Raw genomic sequence first — 22,156 nt, forward strand, 5'->3', positions numbered from 1 at the left:
GGGCCACCCTGAGCCCCTCTGTGCCACAGGTGAGCTCAGCTGCAGGAACCTCTGGCACTGCAGTGCACCTGGACTGCAAGGCAGGGCCCAGCAGCCAACACACCTCAGTCAGGGGTACCTCGCGGCCCGGCTGCCTGCGGGCCCTCCCAGAACACCCAGGCGGGACACAGACATCCCCTGGTCCTTACTGGGGGATCGCACAGGGCATCCAGCACAGCGCCCTCCCACAGCAGCTGTGCACGCACTGTCTTCACGCCTCAGGAAATTTGGTCCTCTCCTTTACATTCCCTTCCTCGTGCCCTGCCTACGGGCTCTCCCTGCCCCCAGCAGCTTGCAGGACATCACTTGCTGTCAGGGTGCTGTGTCTGACCCCTCCCTGCGTGTGGGCACACCATGCTGCTGCCTGGGATCACACACGCCATGGGAAACACACTGCAATGAACACCTTCCTGTAAGAGGCTGAATCCTTCCTGTGAGGAGGTGGAAGTCACCTCTGCGGGTATTTCTTCATTGGCCTTACAGCAAGTAACTGACAGAAGGCTCCCTTCATGTCATCTTCATCTGTTATAAAAATACATACTACAAACATTTGCAGAGGTCAGTACACAGATTTATTAATAAAACCTTATATTAAAAGCAGCTGCACTTTTAGTTTATATTTTTGCCTCAAATCATAGTTTTCCTACTCAAAAATTAATGTTTCAACCATGGATTTAACTGACGTAATAAGAACATTAACACATGCCAATGAACTACGAATCAATGACTCAAGGCTGATAGATATAGATACGTTACTCAACATACCATTGCTATACCTCATTATAATGTTGCCAGCTGCTCACAATCATTGCAAACAACCACGTGGGACATAACCCACCTTCTGGAACCAGCAGAACTGAGCAACCCGCCCTCCTACCACACACAATACAAAACCCAGAGCTGACAAGCCGCCCGAGCACTCGGGGTAATTCTGGGTCCAGGCTCCGAGCTCCTGCCCTAGGAAGGAACAAAGGGACGGGAATGCCTGCCAGGAGATCTCCATCCTGGAGCGGGGTGTCACACTGGGGTGACAACACAAGCCAGCACTGCTTGTGCTGGAGCTCTGAAACACCGCCCGAGCCACAGTGAGCTGTTCTGCTCTGTGAGCTGTGCAGCACTGCTCTGTTAGTTTGGGCAGAGGGAAACTGAGGCAGCAAGCAGAGCGGGAGCGGCAGCAGTGCCTCCCACAGGTCCTGCCGTCACTCTCAGGTCCTTTTTCATTTCTCTGCAAACTGCAATTTAAACTGCCTTCCACAGGACTGGCAGCCTCAATGTATACAGCCCTACCTTAACGCAGCTTGTAAACAGGACACACTGTAGCCTCCTGCAGAGCCAGGGACAGGATTCTGAGTTTTTAAGGGATCCCTGCAGTCCAATCCCACCTGGTTTGCATTCAGACACCTCCCAACCTCCTACACAGGGAGCATCAATTTTTCCCCAACCACCTGTCCACAGGAATAGTACTGGTTCTTGTGCTTGCCGGGACACACAGAGCCAGGCTCAGGAGGGGACACTGTGGGCTACTTTCAGGGGTCAGCTTACCTCCAGCACACAGAAGCTTGCATTAGTTTGCATCCCTAAGAAATCCCACACCCTCAGCTCCCGGCCAGAGTCTCCACATAGAAGTGTCTGAATTACTCCTTCCAAGCAGCTTGGGCTGCTTTCATTTTGATGGTTCCTTTTCCTGCCCCCACAAATGAAACCAGATCCTTGTTTCCAAATGGCTCTCCTGCTCATTCAGCTCTCTCAAAGATCTACTTTTCCTACAACTGTTGTGCATCTGAGAACTAATCTCAGGTTAGGTCAGTGCCTGCTGCAGATAAAGATTCATTTTCCTAGGAACACTTTTGACTTTCCTGTTGCTGGTGATGTGGTTATAGCGGTCCCATATATAGATCATTCTGCACTTATCTATCTTCCTTAGCTCAAAATAAGACATCACCGTTGGCTCAGACCCTCATCAGAAGAGCACACAGGCCTGATTTTGGGCACATTCACCCATGGTTTGTTCTCATACAGTCGGTAGAGTCACTGCTGTTTAATACCAATGAAAATCAGGGCCAAAACCAATAACTGAGTTTCTCTTTTGACCACTGTTCTTCAGCTGTGCCTCAGAAAGAGAAAAGGAGCAGCACGTATGCAATAGTGTCACTGAGCTCTGATTTCACAGCTATGGAGTTTCCACTGATGGCAGTGGAGCTCCACCACGGGTGGATCTGAACAAAGGTGCTATGAATGGCAAACACGGGGCACTGCACAACAGCCTGTGAGTATAAACACCCAATTACCACCATGTTGCAAGGCAAAGGTACTCCAGGCATCCAGATAACATCACTTCAGAGGGCCTGGAGATGAGAGACATCTTTACGTGGTTCCCATTCCACAAACAAAGACTCCATTGCCTGAAAAACATCCCATGACAGCCAGATTTCATGAATATGCTGCTCAGGGCAGTGTCCTCCAACAGCTAGAAGACCAGAGACAAGGTTGTCTGTGGTTCTGGAGCGCTTTCATATCAGGTTCTTAGTCTGAAGCCTCAAAATTAGGCCAAGCACGCTGGTGAACGTGTCTTAACTCAGAGAATACATTTCCCAAGCTTCCCACGGTTATGACCTGCAATGTTAAAATGCAAGAAACTCCAGCTGCTGACCAGGCAGAGTATTTGACATTGAGTTAAGGAACCAGTGGCTCCAGGCTCCAGCAGACGGGCCTTGGCTGAACTAACTGAAGTGCTCCTCTTTGCTGCATAGAATACCAGCTAGAGCAGCGGGACAGGGAGTGTCTGCATCATAGAAACAATTGGCAGCAGCTGAAGGAAAAGATTCCTCTGACACCCAACTCAGTGAGACACTTCCAAAAAGATTCCAGGAACTAGTTCTGGAAAAAAGGACTCAGTGAGACTGACCACATCACAATAGTAAATGCAGAATGTGCCAGAAACAAACCCAGGTATACACAGAGGAACTACTGGGTCTTGAAACACAACTTGCCTCCAACACACCCTTACTGAGGTTACCTCTTTAGAGGACAATACCCATTCTTGCTCCTCATCTGTCTGAACCCTTCCAGCACCTTCCTCACCTTTATCCCCTGTAGCCCTCCATGTGCGTGTAGAGAACTCCCTAAGGAACTGCCAAGGATAGCAGCCCGGCCAAGCATGTGTCCAGGTACAAACACCATGGATAAGTTTGTTCCGTACATTTATCTTTCACATTACTGAAGACGTTATGGTCTGTTCTGACACAGCACAGACAGTCCCAAGCACTGGTTTGAAGACAGGAGGCCACAAGCTCAGAAGAAAGCTCTCATCTTAAGCTCAGAGTGGAACATGACTTTTCTGGCAAAAATAAAGTAGGGCCTTTTTCTAAAAAACTATGTCTTTCCGAGTTCAAAAGATCCCAGGTTTGAAGAGAGAAAGAATTTTTAACCAGATTAAGGAAAGATACATTCATGAGACCCTAAACCCAAATCGATCTGCAGGGAGAGGGTGAGATCTGCCATGAATCAGAGGACCTTTTTAATGTCAGCTTCAGTGATTAGCTTCATTAAAACACTCAATAAAGTATTATTTTAGCTTGCATCTACAGGAGCACTTAATTCAAGGCAAATTTAAGAAAGTTTTACTCTCCATGTAGTTCAGATCAAAATCAAATCTAAAAAGAAATGATATTTCAGGAATCACGGGCATGGCCTTTTGACCAGCTCCAGTCAAGTCCATAAAGCACAGCTGTGCAGAAAGCACTGCATTTCAGCCCTCATCTCTGACTGTGGAAGTCAGGCGTTCAGAGAATGCAATCAGGCTTATTAATCTGATGTCACCTAGGCAAGAGCCGGGATCAGGAAGAAATCCCCAGCTGACATTTAAATGTTAAATTCAATGGACTGAATCCAATTATTATTTTTATTGGAATTGCTAATATACAGGATGGGGCTGGCAGGTCTGACTTCCAAGATAAACACATGACTTCAGTGCCACTGGGGACAGCTTAGCGCTGCAGTGCCAGGGCAGAGGCCCTTCACCTCAGTTCTGCTGGCATCGGGCAGCCGAGACACCCCAAGAGGGCCAGGGAATCGAGTCTCCATCATGGGGATGTGGGGGCTCTCGTGGAGAACACAGGCTACAAACCCACGTAGTTGCCCAACTATTCCGCTAACTCTCATCTTCCGTGAGGTACTTCTGCCTTTCAGTACACATGGAATCCCAGGCTCAGAGATGTATGGTTCCTGATGAGCCCAGCATACAACAGAGAAACCAGCTCCTTCCATGAGCAAATGAATGTCTCTGTGAACAGGTCTGAGGGCAGGCAGCCATCCCTGCAGGTTCCACGTGTGCACCCTGCAGCCAAGGTACCAAACAGCCTTCCCTGCCATGACAGTACCTGGTCAGCTAGCTGGTAAGGTTCCCTGCCAGAGCAAGCTCCTGCACTGCAAGGATAAGCCTTCCTCCTGAAATCCTTTGTGAGAAGAAAATGACTGGGGTGTGCTGACAGCCTTCAACTATCTGAAAATCACTTTGTGAAGTGTTACAGGGACCCAACCCAGACAAGAACAATCACCCTTAAAATAGAAATTAAAATTAAATACCTTTGCTGTATTTTTTCACGAAACAAAAAGCAACATGCTTCACTGGGGCACCCACTTTCTCTGTGCACTTAGCTGACAACCCCCCTTAGCTTCTGCCAGTGCCCCTGGGCCGGCCAGGATGGGATCACCACGCTCAGCACCCACCTCCCTGCTCTCAGCGTCTGGTGAGCAGATAAAGGCTCCATACAAACCACCTTCACAACAAAAAGGTGCCATCTCGAGGGGCAGAGACAGAGGCTGTGGGCTCGTCAGCATCCCGTTGCTCTCCTCACACCATGTATCCGCACTGCAGTCCAAGAGCACACAGATAAATGTAATAGGTGATGGCATGGCATTACCCCAGATGACACCAGTGTAAAGCAGGCTCCTGCCCTCCCTTTTCCCATGCTGCCCGTGCTGCAGCCGCCAGTCTGAATGCCAACCCAATGTGCCTCTGGCTTACCGCGGGACCCAGACTCTTATGCTTCAGTGCATCCTTGCAGTCAAAACAAGACGTTTGTTCATACATATTTTTAATCTTGTTGCTACCCTGGCTGTTCCTCATTAGCTGCCTTGCACAGCCGTTGGTTCACACCAGGGAAACAGGCCAATTACCTCACTCAGCCCCAGGGAGAGCTCTGCTCTGGAGGTGATGGGTGCCCACCCCAGCAGGAGGAACTGCTGCCCCACGGCGAGGGCAGGAAATGCCACAAGTTCACAGTCTCAGAAAAGCAGGCGAGGAAATGCCAGATGTATTCCTCATCATCAGGGGAGAGCAGCGGCAGGCGGCCCCACGCCCACTCCCCGTATGCAGGGCGCACACAGTGAGCCCAGGCTGCAGGCTGTAGCACAGATGATGTGAAGTCCCAGGTGGTGTGGCTTTATCCAAGCTAACAGCTCGCTGTTCGCTTTTCCACCCAGACATCAGAGACCCAATGGCACACAGCCTTTGTGCCATCCCACCTGATGTTACACAGCAGCCATGCTGCCTTCAAAATAGCGCACAGTGCAGGACTGCACACCAGGCGAGTTACAGCTGTGAGCACAGCACCTGGACTGCTGCTATGGTGAGAGGGACTGGCACTGCTTTGCTCTGCTGCTGCCAGCTGTATCCTGAGTGCACACTCCTTATCTCCATCTCTCACCATAGCTGGGCTGGAGGGGCTCTGTGGCTTTTTCTTTTAACTCACTAATCATTCCTGGGCTGACAAGTCCCAGGGACTGTGAACAGATTGCTCTCCTGGCTCAGAAATAGAGCCCACACCTTGCCTTCACCCTGACTGCTGCAAATGTGCCCTCAGATGGCCCTGTGATGCCATTTTTGTCTTCTAACGGGAGCTGAATGTCACTGCTCTCCCAGCAGGGCCACATGCTGGCAGAGTGGAGCCCTGGTCGTGTGCCGTGCCAGGCAGAGCTGAACGGCTGTCAGGAGGGACAGCACCTCAGGGTCTTTAGAGTTCTGGTGGTTGGGGTTCAAAAAGGCAAACCCCAAACCAAAAGAGCTCTCACACAGTGTGAATTTTCCTCTCCCTTCTGACCCCAAAAATATGAAAGCAAGGTCTACCCTAACCAGGCTGCAAGGTGAAATCTGCCCCATCCCACCGCAGCTCCCCTGGGGACGCTGGCTCAAGGCAGCAGTCGGCCTGCTGTACCTCTGCTCCACAGGCTGCCCAACCCTCCTGTAAATAAGACAAAGGGAAAGAGAAGCGATCCGTCTTATCAGCACATGGGAAATGGGGACGCACCATCAGTCCCACAGATGCGTCAGCACTGCTGTACTTTGGACTCCCTGTAATGACTGTTCCACTTTGTAATTTTCCAAGCAAAAATTGTTTCGTCTCTGCAGTAAACTGCACGCTGAAAATTGCCACCGCTGAAGCAGCAGGGCCTGAGGTACTGCACCTCTCTCCTGGGTCCTTGCACTCCAGGCCTGGGAGGTGAGCTGCTCTGAACTGACCCAAGCAGTGGGGATGGCCTCGTACCCAGGTGCACCTCAGCCTTCTTTCTGACACACAGCCCCTGCTGCTCCCCGCTACCTGGGCTTGCTGGCCCTGATGGCTTGCAGCCATGGGTGTGAATACAGTGTGGGAATGCTGTACTGTGTTGCATTTTTTGCTACATGCCCCACCAAATGCTGAAACAATGCTGTGTATTCAGGAATGCCATCTGCTGGCACTTTCTCCCTTACTTAACCTCATAGAGCCACCTGGAGGGGCGCAGAGCTCTCCAGCTGCACGCATGCAGGCATGCTGGCTCCTGCCAGGTGATAACAGTAGGGAAATGAGATAATGGGTTCTTCGTGATGCTTCTGCTACCGGGATAAGAAGAGGTAAATGGAAAAAAAAAAGTCCACCTAACATATACACGCTCTGGTTCCTTCCCCAAAATACTGTTTGAACCCCTGGAACCTCAGTTTCTAAGGACTGCAGCTGCAAGGAGAACCCCGGGACTGAGATTACCTCTCACAGTGTGCTGAGAGCCAGAAAGAATAGCTCTGCCATGAGGGAGGTCACACAGCTGCCTATCGCAACCGGTACATGATAGCCATCAGAGAGACAAGCACTGGTAATCTACCTAGTTTTCCTAAGAGAGAGCAGCAAGGGGATCTCAGATCCGCACAGCATGCACAGCAGAATAAAGAGGCACAAGTCAGAAGCATTTGCTGGACACCACTGCTTCTAAATGGCAAGGAGATCAGCAGAGCCCAGGGGACTCATAAGCTCAGCCCACTGAAGGAGAGCCCTGCAGCACCTACCCTCATCAGGACAGTAATTACACTCATGGGGAATTTATGAGAGAAGCCTGGCAAAAAGAGAGAAGCTGGCAGCAGCAGGAACATGCCAATCTAACTGACAGGGCTGTCAGACAAAGGCTGCTGGGAGATGAAGAGCAAAGGACTGGAGCACAGAGAATGAAACGCATCCAGAAGTACACCAAAAACACACTCAGATGGAGAAATCTCCTTGACACACACTGTGGGAAGAGCAGAGCCACTTCAGTGCTGTGCCACAGGGGGCTCAGAATTTGTGTTCTCCTCCCACGACTGTCCTGGACAGTGAGCCAAGCTCATCCTGTCTCACTAGCAACTAGCACCCTATAGGGCAAGCTCTCCCTGTATCCTAGTACAGACAGACATCAACCTTCCCTGGGACCACAGCTCCCAGTGCCTTCAGCCTTCCCTCCTCTCCCTCTTTGGTCACCTCCTCCTGTTTGCTCTTTCACCCTAACATAGGAAGCAACCTTACCCATGGAGTGTGAAGCAAGAGCTCGCTCTGCAGAGTGCCACCTCACCCCCCAGCAGGCCTCCACACAGCCCTGCTAAGGGGCAAAACATCCTTACTGGGTTGCAGCAGTGTCAATTCTGGTGCTTGCTCTTGAAAAGGACAATGTCCAACAGCACAGAGACAGCCAAGAGACAGAACAAGAGAATTCGAAGTCTGGATATTCCATCTTGAAGAGAGAGCTGAGGTGGATCGCAGCGCCATCAAAGCAGCACTTCAGGAGGCAGAATATTCATGTAGCCTACCCGGGGTTTTTCCAGTAGTAACAAAAAATAAGGAGATATACAGTATGACTCATATAGACCGTATGCAGTAAACAAGTCATGAAAATAAACCATTGCAATATGTAGTTTGGGAACTCCTGTGCCATTTGTGTTATTAATTGTATTCCCACAGCAGTGTACCTCTGCAGCACCCCACAGCCTAAAGCTCCTCACTTCCCAAGCGTTAATTAGGGTTCACAATAAGTCCTGAAAAACAAGGGAAGCATTTTCATCTCTCTCCTACAAATGAAAGCCCTACAAGTGAAACCCAAAGGGACTCACACAAGGTCACAAGTGAATCGATGGCACTGCCAGAAACAGAACCCCTGACTTCCAGGTTCCTCCCATAGAGAGAGGAAGGTTGGCAGCAAATCCCCAAAGGTGTGGGAATGAGCAAGAACATCAGTGTGCAGCCCGGCTGTACTCACAGGTGTGTTAATTAGATCGTGGTCTAATTAAAATACAGCCTTTGCAACTTGTCTTTCTTTCTTGATGACGTGGCCAATCGGTAGAGTTTGCCCACAAGTTCAAACTGTAAGACAGGAGACTGCTTCTAACCATGAAGAGAGGGGAAGTGCCCTGCAATGGGGCAGGAAACCCAGAAGTTTTAGCGTGGCACATAATATGCTCAGGGGAAACATCACATTAAATAACAATTCGACCTCCATGCACAAAACAAGAAAGCTCTGGGGAAAGGGCTTCCAGCTACCGAAGGAAGGGACCAAACCAGGTTTCTCCTGAGCCCCGAGTTCACGTGAAGGTGAAATACCAGCCTCTCACAACACAGGTCACTGGTGGCCAGAGGTGGGGTGCCAGAACTGATGCAAGCCCCCGTGTGCAGAGGGGTTGAGCCACAGAGCCAGAGTATGCAGGAGGTGCCCAGCGCAGCACAGCACATGCACAGCCCAGGCCATTCCCTGCCCAGTCAGACCCCCTCTGGGTGCAGGCAATGCTGAAACGCCCAAGTGTTTGGCAGAGGAGAAGGGAAAAAATATCTGTATGCTCTGAAGGTAAGAAACATTACTCCCAGTTAACCACTCACAGATGTATTTCTCCCTGTCTCGTCTGCCAAGCATGTCAAACCAATGTCATATTTCCTGCTAAACGGTGATGCCCATACAAGCAAACTTGAGTGAGCAGTGGCCCGTGAGATGGCATATTGCTTTGAAGATGGAGTTTCCCAAAGCATTTCAGCGGTAAGGAATGAACAGAGAGAAACGGGATTTATATATATCTGTTCACCAGAATTGAGTTTCAGAACCACGTGGAAATCCCAGCTTCCCTGGTTTGGGCAGGAAACAGCCCTGGAGAGACCGAAGGCTCTGAGGCAATTCGCTTTCAAACACAGCGCAGGCTGCAGCCGCAGCACCCCATGCAGCCATGCTGCCTGGTGTGAGAGAAACACCACAGAGTGAGAGGGAACAGAGCCAGCGAGGCATGTGTGAGCCCTGCAGCTGCACTCTCTGCTTCTTACGGCTCACAGGCTGACAGCAGGGAGCCCGTGTGTGCACCCATGGAGAGGCAGAGGTAACCACGCAGCCCCTTCTCCTGCCTGGAGGATACTATCAGATAATACTGGGCCATGTGTTAACCAAGGAACACCGCAGATTTGTAGCCTTGTAGTCCCTACAAGGACTTTACCTTCCAGTGTGCCAGCACTGAGCATCCAGCAGCTTACTTAAAGCTCAGCCAAAGCTAGAGAGAACTGGGGACTTCATCCCGAAAGTGCAAGTGCCTGACGCCTGCCTGCTCACGGAAGAAACACTGCAGAGGGATCAGAATCACTGAAGGCTTGTAAGTAGGGCAGTGCTATACCGGCATACCAGTAACTGATGTGAAACAGCACGAAGAAACTGCCTTGCAGCCCCACCCTGCCTGTGGGACAGGGAACACCAGCAGCACCACACGGTGCCTTTACAACACACGGCCTATGTCCCTACAAAACCGCCTGCCTGTGTTCCATTGCTGTATCATCTTCCTCACTCGTTTAGTTCTGATCTCAAAAAGGTGCTGACCATCCCTTCTTCCCAAACGTCACCTCCCCACCGCCTGGCTCAGATATTTCCAGGCATTGAGAAGTTAGGATACAGACAGAAACACAGTGGAATTGCTGGATGCTCGTTGGGTTACCAAAAAGACAGGGTGCAGTGCTTTCTGTTACCGTGCAGCATTTCAGGAAGCTTTCCCGTTACTCCTCTCTCCCTGACACCTCCTTACACACCAGGCTCTCTCTGCCCCTCCTGTGCTAGAGGTCCAGCTGCAGCTGCATGGAAACACAAGCCATCCCGCCTGCACAGCTGCCTCTGCATCTCAGCCTTATTTGTATGAGACGCTGCCACCCAGCAGGATTTGCATACGTACCAAAACGTGAGATCTGCACAAAATGAAGCGGGAAAACCATTTGTCTCTCCTGCCAGAAAAGGTTAATGGCACGGCTACTTTGCAAATGTTTACTGTGAAGTGTTTCCTAAGCCTCAGAGCTATAGAATTTGTACATAAAAGGAGGCTCACCCCCTTCCCCTTGTCCCACAGTCCTATTTGCTTCAGATTAACACAAGTGACCTCCACTCCACTTGTGCTCCATTCATCTCCCACAGAGCAGGGCCTGGCTGTGCTGAATTATTTCCCTGCCATCATGAAATGCTGTTCAGCAGCAGTGGAGGGAGCAGGGCTGCAGACAGGTGCTATGGCTTTCTGTTAACCATTCAGCTTCCAGATAAGATCCCCACCGAAACCTAGCTCAGCTTAGGAGCGCTGCAAAAATCCACAGTGTAAGCACACGATACCAGAGCTGACGCACTGACACACTGGGCACAAGCACGTGCTGGGGAAAGCAGATGAGCTCCATGCTGGTGGCTGCATGCACTCACACACAGCAAGGGACAAAGCAGCCCTGCCACAAAGGAGCCCCACTCCCGCTGTCCCCATCCGTGTCAGCCACCACGCGCCCCACGGTCACTGTCCTCAGAGTGCATCGGAGGCTCTGGGATGGGCCCTCTTTCAAACAGGTTAATCCAAGCTGACACATGAAGTGTTACCTGCAAATCCAGCCAGGCTGAAGAAAGCCCTTCAGGACCTTCCTGTCCCTTCTCTCTCTTCCCTCTCTCCCTCGGCTTTCCAAGAGGGCTGACACGTCTCTTGTCCCTCAGCTCAGTCCTGGGGTCACTGCAGACTGTAGGGCAGCGGGATGTGCTCTCAGCTCCCTGCTCCTCCCAGGTATCAGCCCAGGTCACAGTCCCTCCACAGGTCACATCTCCTGCGCCAGACACAAACCCACGTTATGCTGGCACTCAAACACAGACCTGTGCCGAAAGAAGGGCCACTGGGCAATTCACAGAATGAGCATGAAATCCGTCTTGCTCCTTTGTTCTCCAGGCAGGCTGCAAGACTGACTGAACCCTTTAACTTGGGAAACAACCACTAGGTGCGATCCCGCTGGCCGCCAGCCACGCTGGGCCGTCCACCTCTCCCTTACGCTGACTGAAGTTCTGACCTCTGGCTCCAGCTGCAGCAAGTGCCTACTGGCTGCCCGCAGCCCCCGACCTCCAAAAGGGGACAGCACCCCATCCGCTACTTCTGCAGAGCAGGGCCAGGTGCTCCCAGACCGCAGCGCAGCACACAGTGGGGGAACTGGATGTCTCTGGACTCCCGTGGCCTCTTGCAATAGGATTTGCAGGAATCGGAGCACAAGAGAGAAGCCTCCACCTCCAGCTCCCACTTGTCCAAGGAAGCTTGCCTGTTTCCTCCCCAACAAACGCTCTCCATCAACATTTACAGCGCATTGCCAAAGAGACGTGGAATGAAGAAAGCAAACAAACACATCAAAGGGAGCAGAGCGTCTACTTCTTAAAATCCTCGTTAACATTTCACAACATGCAGTGCAGAGGAAGAAATGCATAAAGTCAGCTGGCTTGAAATAGGCGAAACTATTTTTCGGGATTTGCTTTCTAAGCTGACAGAGTACTGGCACAGCGTATAATGGAGTGCCCAAACTCACTCAGTTCCTTAAGGAAGGATTCAGTGCTCCAGGTTTGACACGACAGGATTCCGTGCTGGACTGTAAGCTGCTTTCAGTGCAGGAAACAAACCTCCTTCCTGCACACCTTCACTGCCACCACCTCTGTGTCTCCCCTCAATGTAATTTTTCCAAACACTTTCAAAATAAATAGAAGCTCTTTCGTCAAACAGAGTGAAATAAATACCAGCAGGATTGGGTTTGCACTGTTCACTCGTCCCTTGTCTTTCCTTTCACTCTGCCTTTGCCTGGGGCAGTTTTGGAAGGCTCTGCCACATCCTCTGTTCTGCTCTAAGTGTGTCATTAAGAGACCAAGGGCTTCTGTCCCACAGTTGCATTCTACACTCATACAGCACATTCCTCTGAGCAGCACTGTCCATCTGTGGTGAGGGGAAGCAGTCCGTAGGGTTTGATGACATTCTGCATTTTGGTTATTTTTAAGGCCATCTTCACTGCTAGATCAACCAGTGCTTGCTGAGTCTGTCTACCAAAGCAGCCATCAGCCCTGCATGGCTCGTAGGTCAGGGTAGCCAGGCAGTGGCAGTGAGAAGAGGTAAGCCAAGAATGTGAGAAGTGTGTGTTATCTCTTCAGTGAGGTGGCTTGGGTATCTCAGCCCTCCTCTGGTGCCAGGCATGCGAGTGCTCCCTCTGACATCACAGGGCTATCTGTGGGCTCCAAAGGCAGACAGAGGCACTCCGCAGCTCAGTGCCACCTCCTCCAGCCCTGTACACGGCGGCCCCATCTGCTCCGGGATCTACGAGCCGCTGTGTCACGGAGCAACTACTCAATTTCAATGACATCAGTTGAGATCGGATCAGCCTTAACTTCTATGCTTTTCAGTTTTAGCCAGAACAGTCAATGGACACACGCTGCCTCTTCTGATGCCAGGAGGAATGTCGCTACTGATGTCATGAAAACCGGGACTCCGTTCCAACACACAGCACTGTGTCACTAAGGGAGGCTGTCCCAGATTTCCCCACAGCCGCTGAGAGGAAGAGAGCTACTGGCTCTGCAGACAAAAGCACACCTGTACACAGTGCTCCTTGCACGGGTAATAACCGCAGGAAAAGGAGAAAATAATGGCTTCCTCCACAGGACCCAGTGCTGCTGCAGCCTGCAGGCTGGGAAGGCTCCCGCTGCCAGCCAGAACCCGCTGCCTCCCAGCTCCCAGCATGCCCACAGACATCCTTCGCAGGGAGTGCGAGCAAGCAGCGAGTCCTAGAAACAGGCTGATAGCTGGTCATGGCAGCACAACCACTCCTCTGCTGCTGGGGAGAACCAGGGGGTCACTGAGTCACAGACCCTCAGTCAACCTGCCCAGGTACGAGCGTCAGGAGAACATTCGGTTCCGTTTCCTCAACCCTCCTGCAGCCCTGTTTATGATTGATTCATCCAGGCATACAGAAATGGAAACGCCTTGATTGGTCTCAGTATGCAGGAGGTCATTGTTAGAGCACCATTACGTGCAGTACAGAGCTTTAAAACTCGTGACACTGTAATTATAATCAAGACCTCATCTGCTATTACCTAGCATTGGGAAGAGAGTAGTAGGGGGTAGTTTGGTTTAATTCCTAATCTAATTAAAATTCTACTTTGTTCCAGCAGCCAAAGCTATCTACTGTCTTAAAAGTACACCAGTGACCACCTGCAATTGTGAACCCAGTACCTGCTGCACGGCAGAACCTCCTGCCCCTCAGATGTCCTCGTGGAAAAAACATCCATCACATCTCACGCAGAGCTTGCCAATTCTGACTCCTTACAGCCCAGTGCTGTTGTAAAATAAAAAATGATGCAGGTGAAAAGCTTTGCAGGGCAAAGGCACGGCTGTATTTCATACCTGACAGAACTCATTCTGTGCAGTGCAGACCTGAAAGCAAATTTTGGGGGTGGGATGAGGAGAAGATGTTCAAATCCCTTCATACTTGCCTAGCTCAGTTACAAAGTAATTAGCCTCATTGTGGGAGTACAAGGCAACACACCACATCCTGAATAATTCAGGAAGTCAAACTGAAGGATTATTGCAAAGCCTTCTTGCTTTAAATTCTGTCTCCCTCTTTCCCATACTGATCTCCTGCGACTCCACTACACACAAAGCAGCACGCCATAAAAGAACCAGCCATTGCAGAGGGCGGCATACAGCCCGGAGCTCCTCTCTCCCCCCACCTGGTGACTCCTCACATCCATCCCTCTCTTCTGTCTGCTGACTTGTGAATGAGAAAGGGGAACTGAAGGTGATCAGTCTTCTCTCCAGACCCCAAAGCACAGAGCATCCCCAGGTTCTAAGAGAGGAGATCCCCAGAAGGCTATGCTGGTAGCATTCCTCTGCTTGGAAACACTTTGTTCAGCTGGGAAAACTTTCAAGGTGCTCAGGATCACAGCAGCGGGATGAAATCAGGAAGTCTGACTGGGCTTTACAAATCCCCATTTAACACATACGCACCACGATTTATGGACATGGTACATTAATGGCTGGGCTCACCATCACTAAATCAGTCCCTCCCATTACAAGTATGAAGTAAAGTTGGATAAATCACAGCGTTTCATTCTGGGTGATTTTCATGGTAAATAAATCAATTGGGTGATTTGTTAATGTGCCGTAGGATCTTCTCATCTCCTCCTGGTTTGGCATCAATCAAAACTTTTTGAAACGCCATCACTAAATCCCAGACGTGGGGGGCAGGCTCAGGGCTCGGGGGCAGAACTGAGCGGGCCGCCAGCGCAGTGGTGACTGGGTCAAGCTGGGCAGTGAGCACGCGTTGGGTTGGGTCCTTGCTTTGCCAGGGGCTCCTAATGCAAGGTGGAAGCCAAACTTGGCACGTACCTGCTCTCCTGTCCTGTTCACAGTTCCTCACAGTCCTGCGGCCCCCTGCAGGAAAGGGAGACCAGAGCACGTCCCCCTGAGGAAAAGTCTTCACAAAAGCATAGCATGCAGAGCACCAAAAGACCTACACTGGCGAGGCTGCCTGCGGCCCTGGGCCTGGGACTGCGAGCAGCGGGGCTGCAGGGAGCCAGCATGCAGGTACATGCCACAGCCACTTCCCCAGCACCTTCCCCAGGCCATGGCCGTAGCTTCAGAACAGGACTCAGCAATAGGGAGGCCTCAGGGACAGCCTGCCACCTCCAACTCATCCTGAACGGATGAGTTCTGGTCCCAGCTGCACCCTGGTCCATCCACCAACTCCTCACATCACGCACAGTGGCAGTGTCCTCAGCTGGGAAGGGAAAATGAGGAAAGCGGCCTCATTTACAAAGCACTTTGGGATGTGCCGGTTAGCTGCACACCAGGGGAGTGATTTGTTCTTCAAGCACGGCTTCCTCCCCAGCAGCAGCAGCAAGCAGGTAGGCTTTTCTGCTAAACTAATGTTATTTAACATTAAACACCTAATGTTAAGGTGTATTTAAGCAAAATAAACCAGTGAACGAAAGCCTCAGCCTCTGCAGTTTGGAGCCCCTTCAATCCCCTAATTCCCCTAATGATTTGGCAGCCTAGCTAGATGTTGCCACTTCACAGTGCAGAGATGTTTGCTAAGCGTAGAGCAGAACCAGAGGGCGGAGTTTTCAAACACAACTGGATCGGACAGCTTGGGATGTTAAGTATACTGCAGAACCATCAGCACATAATGAGCACCACGCCTGTGAGCCCAGCCCCAGTGCTCGTCCATGCAGGCAGCTTCAAACCACACCAGGTGCCGGCAGAAGGCCCCATCACCTTCCTCACACCATCTCTCCCACACTGGTGACTGGAGATCTGCCCTAAAAATATTTACACACGCACTTCACGCACCAGACCAGACATGGTGAAGGAAGGCTGTGGGTACGCATAACACAGCTTGCTTCCTATAGAATTGTTATCAAGTAGGAGGTGAGATTATTCACATATTAGCCCTCAGCCACCAGGGAACTGTCTGTGATTTCTCTATTTATACTTGCAGGGCTGTCACACAAAATACTGCGAGAGATTTTGATCTTGGAAACTGATGCAAGATAAGAAAAACCCACAATAAATCCAAACATCTGTGGCATTTCCACCTCACCCCCAGGCTGGGGAAAGCAAAGAGAGGCTCCCTGATTTTTGCTCTCCTTTTCCTTAAAACAAAAAGACGGAGTAAAGCAGCGGGAGGCCATCTCATGAATGGCAATGATAGAATTGATCAGGCTATCACACGGCTGTCATGAAGAAGCAGAAAACAGATGAATGAGCATTAGTTATTGACTGGTCGAGCAGCCTGGCAACAGCTCTCCACCACCTCCAAGCAGCACAGGATCCCGTACAGCCCCGTACAGCACGGCTCCAGGGCTTTGCTCTGCACCACGTGTGGGAGATGAGACAAGTCTGAGATCCGGTGCCAGCTGCTACCTGAGCATAAATATTCAAAAAACCCTGCGTTTCTCTATTCAGAAAATCCAGAGTGAAGGACGCACAGCTCCATTCCAACAGTTTTTCGCTAGTTGCTGTTTTAGAGAAGGCTGCCCCTCCCTCACCAAATGGAAGGGCTGCAGGGCAGGCAGCAGGGAGCAGGGCAGGGACGGTGGGCAGCTGGCATCGGATGGGAGGGACAAAACGAAGGGCACCAGGGAGATCTTCAGAGAGGAGGAAATGCAGGCTGGAGCTGTGACTTTTGCAGTAACGAGAGAAGTGAGCTGAAATGAGACCTGACAACTTGCTCGGGGAAGAAGGGTGATATGTGGAGCTGACAGAGGGTGGAGAGGACCTGGATGGAAGAGGTTTGCTTAAACCCAGGTTTAAAAGAAAATAAGCAGCAGCATCCCCTGCATGTGCTCTGTATGCATTCGGCAAAAGCATCAAACTGAACAGAAATGTCTGCGGATAGCCCAAGCACAGACCATAATGTAGTCAAAGCCAGCATCAATGGTTCAGGTAACTCCAAAGGGCCACGCTCACCGAGACAGAACACCACGAGCAAAGAAAACCAAAGCAATTTGCTCTGAGGTCGGCGAGATTGGAATGTGTGAAGAAATGGAGTTCTCTTCCCTCGTTTTAATCCATTTTCCTAAGGAAATAAATCATCACAGCCCAAAGCATCGCTACTGTAACGGGGACAAACACCCTCCCCCGTTCCCTTTACCCTTCCCCAGCCTCTTCACCAGCGGTGAGCTTTTCTCAAATGAGTCAAAATGGGGGTAAAAATACCCCTACAAAACCATCATGAAGATAATCCCAGCTCCTGCGACTGTTTGCACTGCTGGCGTCCCCTGACAATCTGTCACAACGAATCACCCTCTGAGGGGGAGCTGCTGAGGGATGCTGATGGACTGCAGCACTCCCAGGTCCCGTTTGGGAACAACTGGAGAACATTTCACCGTGGATACAGAATATGCCATAGGATAACCTTTAGCCCAAAGAGGTCCCAGTGGCTTTTACACACTCAGAAGCCACTTCCTGCTCCCCACTCCTCTGCTTCAAGCTTCACATCTCCACAGACATTACTAAACTCAACCCCACAAGTCATTAATAAATGAGCCAAATTCTCTCCGTTCCTTCCCTGCTTTTCCCATAGCTACCCAGCACCATTCTGACACCCTCCTGCTAGTGTTAGCAATGTATGACCACATTCCGTTTCATTCAATTAGGAGTGAAAGCAGGAAAAAGCCAATATGACAAACTCCACCAAACAATCCTTCACCTCCCCGTCACCATTCCACCTGCTAAGGTCCTTTCCCTTTTGCTTCAGGACTGCTGCCTGCCTCCTGGTTCCATTTGTTCCTCTTCAGGAAGAGAAGCTGTAATTTGCCTTTTTAGTCACGTCAGATCTTTGGATGTACATAGAGAGAAATGAATTTCTGAGATACGCTATTTCTTAAGTAATTGAACTTTTTATAGTGTTAAATTAGAAAAAGCAACTGGCTGATTTTCAGCATCAGGAAAGACATCAGCCTTGCTGAATGCTTTTAACAGAGAGAGGTGTGCAAAACATCAGTGTGCATTACACAAAATATAAATAACAAAGCTAAAATAAAGCTATATAATTATATTGCCTTTTAACGGGATTTTATAATTATATTGCATTTTAATGAGACTTGGACAATTACCTCCCTTCAGCTCCTTGCAAATCTCTGCCCTAGGCAATAACCTCGTGCCAATGTCCAGCCCAACCCGTGCGGAAAACCAACTCCAGCGTGACTCACACCTCCACTGGAGGATGCCCACCTGCAGGACAGCAGCGCCTGCAGAGGCAGAGCACTACTCAATGTTAGCCAACGGGGGATTCTTCCACAGATGTAAGGCCAGGAGCCCAGGCTAAGGAGCCCCAACCCATCCTTTTCCTTCTGCTACGCAGTGCAGCAATGCTGACTGTGTGGAAAAGCATCATTTCATGAGGCACCACCACACCATCCCAACCCAGCCTGGAGCAGGATGCTGCCTCGGGAACCACCCTCCAACACTAACCTATGCTGAACAGTTTCTTTTCCCAGAGCTGGTGAGGCAGGACAAGCCCACAGGCAAAGGTACAGGCCAGGAAACCTAAACCCTCCCTGAGAACCGCATTTCCAAATAAAACCCATCCTTTTAGTGCAGTGCTATTTATAAGGGCTGCAGTTCACACTGCTCTTTCCCTTTTTAGTCTAGCCTTTCTCTAATATTCATTATCTCACTCCTGACTTCTCGCTGTCTGCATATCCGTTGTCACCTCTCATTTGGGAGTGACTCATTCTTAAAAGGATTTAGTCAGCTGTGAACAGCCAAGCTAAGTACTGTGCATGGCATACCCAGGGAAAGAGAACCTCCAGAAATGTCTGGATAGATCTATTTAGATAAGCCACACTGCAGACAGAGCACACGAGCAGTCCAAATAACCCACCTTGACTCTGGGAACTGCGCTCCCAGAATTCAGGGTCCCACCGCTGCTGCTGGCAGAGCAGAGTTGCGAGGCCCACTCCACCCCACACAGTGCCCTCAGAGCAGCAGCCACCCACGTGCCTCGCCCCTAAGCCTAAGGCAAGAAGTAGGGCACATTTTACCACCTGTGCAGCAGTAGTGTCCAAGAGCAGAAATCCTATCCCTCTGGATGCAATAAAAACCCTTCCCTGAGGAGCATAGCATCTTTTGCCCCAGCTGGGGCTCATTCCAGGCACAGCCGGGCTGCCTTCCAGTAGGACTCATCCAGTAGATCTCCACTCCTCACTCTGTGGTGCTCCTCACCCTGGGCAGCGCTTGCATCGGGGCCATGAGGAGCCAGCTCCCAAGTCCATGAGGGTGGGATGTCCTCTGCCCCTGGCCCTGTGCTTGCTCACTTGTGAAAGGAAAATGAAGCCCTACAAGATTTAAGAGTTTGGCTGAGGACCACCAGGGCATCCAAAATGATGCTCTAGCAAAATGCATCCAGCTTCCTCCTCAGATGACTCTAACAAACTGGGAAAACCCTGCCAGGTTGAATACACTGTGAGTTAGTGAGGCGCACACGTAGTCCCCTGACAAGGCTGGCTTCAAGCTGCAGCCGTGTGCAGTGCAACCAAGCGGGACAACGCGTCACTGCAGCACCTTACTTCACTGTGGCATGAGAAGCGTTTCTACTTCGCCTGTTCCCACTTTTTGTTGGCTTTTTTTTTCCACCAGGACAAAATAACCCCACCTGATTCTACGCCATCCTCATGCCTAAGCCCACCCAGCCTGGCCATGCCCCTATCCAGTCCTATAGCCATGGAGCAGTCTTCTGCAGCCACGTGCACCACGAGGCCAGGACCCTGGGGCTGGCAGGACTGTCCCTGGGACAGAACAGTCAAGTCTGCCCTGCGCGTTTCAGTCTGCAAGACAAAGAAACCCCACAAAAGCCACCCCCAAAAGGGTGGTAAAGGGTGGGAAGGAGTTAAGGTTCATCCTACACTTTTACCTTTCTTACCAGAAAAGGGCAGAAGGAAGAACCGGTTAAGGTCAGGGCCCTGTTCTAGCTGAAAGCTGTATACTTGAGGCAGGCAGATAAATGGATCTAATTTTGGCACATCCCGCTTCTTCCAGATGCACCACACAGTACATCACCTCAAACCAAAGCAGACACCAGCATAACTGGTATCACAAGAGCAATGCTGAATCCAGGCCCTGGTTTTGTTATCTACGCCGGAACACTACACACAGATGCCCACAGCAGCACAGTCATTTGGATGGTGCTGATGCCTTCCCCTTGCCTCCACCTCCTGGCACATGATATTCCTGGGAAGAAAAACAACAACTAAAAAAACCTATATCGTGAGGGTATTGGAGAGTACGTGTTGCATCTGCAGGGATGAGTATTTCCCTGCAGAACTGGTTCCAGAAGTTATTTTCATCCAATTAACGAAACAAAACAAACTGTTGCTAGGCCTGAGCGATTTGCCTAGCCAATCCACTTGGTTGCTGCTTCCGTAGCTTTCACCACAAGAAGTTGGCAGTATGAGTCCCTTCCCTGAAATCAGCCACGCTGAATGAGAAATAACCCCTCAAGGATCACAACCACAAGGATGGCACCCATCGCCATCCACGCTACCCGGCACCACAGCTGGGCAGTTGCAGTCAGCCAGATCACAAAACAAAACCTGCTTCCAAAAAACGAACTGGGTTTTGTTGAATGTGATGATACAGATGGGATTTCAAATCCTTCTGAGTTTATCGCAGGGTACAGCTCCACCACATCTCCAAAACAAAGTAAGACTGAGGAAATCACTTGTCCTACAGAAGCAGGGAAAACGAATGAGAGAACAGAGAACCCACTCCTGAAACAAGAGCTCCCTGAGAGTGGTTCTGCTTTCTCCCAGCACTACAACCTGGTACTCTGACAGACAAATCCTGTGGAAAAGAGGTGGGACAGAACCTCCACCAATCCCTCTTCTCCCTTCTCACGGTGGATTTGCTTTTCACAACGTAACTAAACCAAAAAAGCTCCCGGCAGACGGCTCAGCAGGGAGCTGCCCTTCCTGCCCCAGCTCTTCCTGCTATTATTGCAAAGGCCCAGGAGATTCCCAAAAGAGACAATGAATCTGGTCTCATTGACCTGTCACATTATAAGGAAATCCTTAACAACTCAGGGTGTAGATTGCATCACGAAACAAAGTGAGACCTTGGAGGAGGAGTGCTTTCAAACTGCAGAACAGCGGCTGTCTCAGCACAAGACCGAGGAACAAAAGTCTGTTGAGAAGCTGAACGCTGAGATCATCTCTTTGTCACCCAAAATCTGGTTGCACCTTGAGCACCAGCTCAAAATGAGCACAAGATCCTGCCTGGTTTCAACTCCCTGCACCAGCAAACAAGCACTCCTGAGCAGCAGGGGCTTCCCATCTAATAGGAACTCCTCTCCCAACCCTTACACCCCTCCTCCAGGTAACGATTCAGAAAGAGTTTGAAAAATATTCCTTGTGATTACCAATCCAGTCAAATTAGATCCACCTTGTTTCTCCTTCAGTTAAACTACGCCTGCAATCCTGGCTTTAGCTCTGGTTAACCGTTGTTTGTTGGCCAGGTCCAAGACCCAGAGGGAAAGAAAAAAGATCTACGCAAAGGGAGATCCTCTCTGCGGAACCAACACCGCAGCCAAAGAGCCTCACAAGTGGCTGCCCTGCTCACCAGCTCTGCTTCAGAGCTGCCAGCACTGCAAACGTTTTACTACTGCTCCATATCCTGCTGGGCGGTGTGCCTCGGACTCCTCTTGGCAGGCAGCTCCTACAGCCCAGCCTACTGCTTTGTGTGCAATACGGTCCTTCAGCTGTTAACCACGGGCTGTTACTCAGTTTGAATTTCCCTTTGGAGAAGGGAAGGTCTGATCAGATTTCCTAATGAGCCGATTCAGACCACATCCTCCGTTCCTATGCGGGTTTTAGAAGCAGGTAATAATAACAAGGAAAAAGAGCAAACTTATTAGTTCACGCTGCATGCCAATGGCCACTTTCTCCTCATTTGGGTCTCCCTAATGCTATTCCTACAAGTAAAGCAGTCAGGTTCAATGTCGTCCCCATCACATTGCTGAAATGAGCAAAAACATGGTGTGGGTGGACTTGCAAAGAGCTC

General features: G+C 50.5%; 1 protein-coding gene across 1 annotated transcript in view; it reads right to left on the reverse strand.

Moving 5' to 3' along the window:
* PAK3 (p21 (RAC1) activated kinase 3) overlaps window positions 1–22,156 on the reverse strand; it is a 109,201-nt gene that overhangs the window by 69,271 nt on the left and 17,774 nt on the right. The gene's annotated exons all lie outside the window — the stretch shown is intronic.

This window comes from Gallus gallus, chromosome 4 (genome assembly GCF_016699485.2).
Source record: "Gallus gallus isolate bGalGal1 chromosome 4, bGalGal1.mat.broiler.GRCg7b, whole genome shotgun sequence".
Classification (NCBI taxonomy): Eukaryota; Metazoa; Chordata; class Aves; order Galliformes; family Phasianidae; genus Gallus; species Gallus gallus.